This window comes from Triticum aestivum, chromosome 2D, assembly GCF_018294505.1.
Source record: "Triticum aestivum cultivar Chinese Spring chromosome 2D, IWGSC CS RefSeq v2.1, whole genome shotgun sequence".
In the NCBI taxonomy this organism is placed as follows: domain Eukaryota; kingdom Viridiplantae; phylum Streptophyta; class Magnoliopsida; order Poales; family Poaceae; genus Triticum; species Triticum aestivum.
The window spans coordinates 257,132,649-257,136,643 of NC_057799.1; positions in this window are offsets into that span (position 1 = coordinate 257,132,649).

Consider the following 3,995-nt stretch of genomic DNA (forward strand, 5'->3'; position numbering starts at 1 on the left):
CGAACAAACTTCGGTACATCAAATCATATAAACTCATAATAAAACTGTCATCGTAACTTTAAGCGTGCGGACCCTATGGGTTCGAGAACTATGTAGACATGACCGAGACACCTCTCCGGTCAATAACCAATAGCGGGACCTGGATGCCCATATTGGCTCCTACATATTCTACGAAGATCTTTATCGGTCAGACCGCATAACAACATACGTTGTTCCCTTTGTCATCGGTATGTTACTTGCCCGAGATTCGATCGTCAGTATCTCGATACCTAGTTCAATCTCGTTACCGGCAAGTCTCTTTACTCGTTCCGTAATACATCATCCCGCAACTAACTCATTAGTCACAATGCTTGCAAGGCTTATAGTGATGTGCATTACCGAGTGGGCCCTGAGATACCTCTCCGTCAATCGGAGTGACAAATCCTAATCTGGAAATACGCCAACCCAACAAGTACCTTTGGAGACACCTGTAGAGCACCTTTATAATCACCCAGTTACGTTGTGACGTTTGGTAGCACACAAAGTGTTCCTCCGGTAAACGGGAGTTGCATAATCTCATAGTCATAGGAACATGTATAAGTCATGAAGAAAGCAATAGCAACATACTAAACGATCGGGTGCTAAGCTAATGTAATGGGTCATGTCAATCACGTCATTCTCCTAATGAGGTGATCCCGTTAATCAAATGACAACTCATGTCTATGGCTAGGAAACATAACCATCTTTGATTAACGAACTAGTCAAGTAGAGGCATACTAGTGACACTTTGTTTGTCTATGTATTCACACATGTATTATGTTTCCGGTTAATACAATTCTAGCATGAATAATAAACATTTATCATGATATAAGGAAATATATAATACTTTATTATTGCCTCTAGGGCATATTTCCTTCTGTCTCCCACTTGCACTAGAGTCAATAATCTAGATTACATAGTAATGATTCTTACACCCATGGAGTCTTGGTGCTGATCATGTTTTGCTCGTGGAAGAGGCTTAGTCAACGGATCTGCTACATTCAGATCTGTATGTATCTTGCAAATTTCTATGTCTCCCACCTGGACTAAATCCCGGATGGAATTGAAGCGTCTTCTGATGTGCTTGGTTCTCTTGTGAAATCTGGATTCCTTTGCTAAGGCAATTGCACCAGTATTATCACAAAATATTTTCATTGGTCCCGATGTACTAGGTACGACACCTAGATCGGTTATGAACTCCTTCATCCAGACTCCTTCATTCGCTGCTTCCGAAGCAGCTATGTATTCCGCTTCACACGTAGATCCCGCCACGACACTTTGCTTGGAACTGCACCAACTGACAGCTCCACCGTTCAATGTAAATACGTATCCGGTTTGCGATTTCGAATCGTCCGGATCAGTGTCAAAGCTTGCATCAACGTAACCATTTACGATGAGCTCTTTGTCACCTCCATATACGAGAAACATATCCTTAGTCCTTTTCAGGTATTTCAGGATGTTCTTGACCGCTGTCCGGTGATCCACTCCTGGATTACTTTGGTACCTCCCTGCTAAACTTATAGCCAGGGACACATCAGGTCTGGTACACAGCATTGCATACATGATAGAGCCTATGGCTGAAGCATAGGGAACATCTTTCATCTTCTCTCTATCTTCAGCAGTGGTCGGGCATTGAGTCTTACTCAATCTCACACCTTGTAGTACAGGCAAGAACCCTTTCTTTGCTTGATCCATTTTGAACTTCTTCAAAACTTTGTCAAGGTATGTGCTTTGTGAAAGTCCAATTAAGCGCCTTGATCTATCTCTATAGATCTTAATGCCTAATATATATGCAGCTTCACCGAGGTCTTTCATTGAAAAACTATTATTCAAGTATCCCTTTATGCTATCCAGAAATTCAATATCATTTCCAATCAGTAATATGTCATCCACATATAATATCAGAAATGCTATCGAGCTCCCACTCACTTTCTTGTAAATACAGGCTTCTCCAAAAGTCTGTATAAAACCAAATGCTTTGATCACACTATCAAAGCGTTTATTCCAACTCCGAGAGGCTTGCACCAGTCCATAAATGGATCGCTGGAGCTTGCACACTTTGTTAGCTCCCTTTGGATCGACAAAACCTTCCGGTTGTATCATATACAACTCTTCTTCCAGAAATCCATTCAGGAACGCAGTTTTGACATCCATTTGCCAAATTTCATAATCATAAAATGCAGCAATTGCTAACATGATTCGGACAGACTTAAGCATCGCTACGGGTGAGAAGGTCTCATCGTAGTCAATTCCTTGATCTTGTCGAAAACCTTTCGCAACAAGTCGAGCTTTATAGATAGTATCATTACCATCAGCGTCAGTCTTCTTATTGAAGATCCATTTATTTTCAATGGCTTGCTGACCATCGGGCAAGTCAACCAAAGTCCATACTTTGTTCTCATACATGGATCCCATCTCGGATTTCATGGCTTCAAGCCATTTTTCGGAATCTGGGCTCACCATCGCTTCTTCATAGTTCGTAGGTTCGCCATGGTCTAGTAACATGACCTCCAGAACAGGATTACCGTACCACTCTGGTGCGGATCTTGATCTAGTTGACCTACGAAGTTCAGTAATAACTTGATCTGAAGTTTCATGATCATTATCATTAACTTCCTCACTACTTGGTGTAGGTATCGCAGAAACTGATCTCTGCGATGATCTACTTTCCAATAAGGGAGCAGGTACAGTTACCTCATCAAGTTCTACTTTCCTCCCACTCACATCTTTCGAGAGAAACTCCTTCTCCAGAAAGGATCCATTTCTAGCAACAAATATCTTGCCTTCGGATCTGTGATAGAAGGTGTACCCAACGGTCTCCTTTGAGTATCCTATGAAGACACATTTCTCCGATTTAGGCTCGAGCTTATCAGGTTGAAGTTTCTTCACATAAGCATCGCAGCCCCAAACTTTAAGATACGACAACTTTGGTTTCTTGCCAAACCATAGTTCAAAAGGCGTCGTCTCAACGGATTTCGATGGTGTCCTATTTAGAGTGAATGCAGCCGTCTCTAAAGCATAACCCCAAAACGATAGCGGTAAATCAGTAAGAGACATCATAGATCGCACCATATCTAGTAAAGTGCGATTACGACGTTCAGACACACCATTACGCTGTGGTGTTCCGGGTGGCGTGAGTTGCGAAACTATTCCGCATTGTTTCAAATGTAGACCAAACTCGTAACTCAAATATTCTCCTCCACGATCAGATCATAGGAATGTTATTTTCTTGTTACGATGATTTTCAACTTCACTCTGAAATTCTTTGAACTTTTCAAATGTTTCAGACTTATGTTTCATTAAGTAGATATACCCATATCTGCTCAAATCATCTGTGAAGGTGAGAAAATAACGATATTCGCCACGAGCTTCAATATTCATCGGACCACATACATCTGTATGTATGATTTCCAACAAATCTGTTGCTCTCTCCATAGTTCCGGAGAACGGTGTTTTGGTCATCTTGCCCATAAGGCACGGTTCGCAAGTACCAAGTGATTCAAAATCAAGTGATTCCAAAATTCCATCAGTATGGAGTTTCTTCATGCGCTTTACACCGATATGACCCAAACGGCAGTGCCACAAATAAGTTGCACTGTCATTATTAACTCTGCATCTTTTGGCTTCAATATTATGAATATGTGTATCACTACTATCGAGATTCACTAAAAATAGACCACTCTTCAAGGGTGCATGACCATAAAAGATATTATTCATATAAATAGAACAACCATTATTCTCTGATTTAAATGAATAACCGTCTCGCATTAAACAAGATCGAGATATAATGTTCATGCTCAACGCTGGCACCAAATAACAATTATTTAGGTCTAAAACTAATCCCGAAGGTAGATGTAGAGGTAGCGTGCCGACGGCGATCACATCGACTTTGGAACCATTTCCCACGCGCATCGTCACCTCGTCCTTAGCTAAACTTCGCTTAATCCGTAGCCCCTGTTTTGAGTTGCAAATATTAG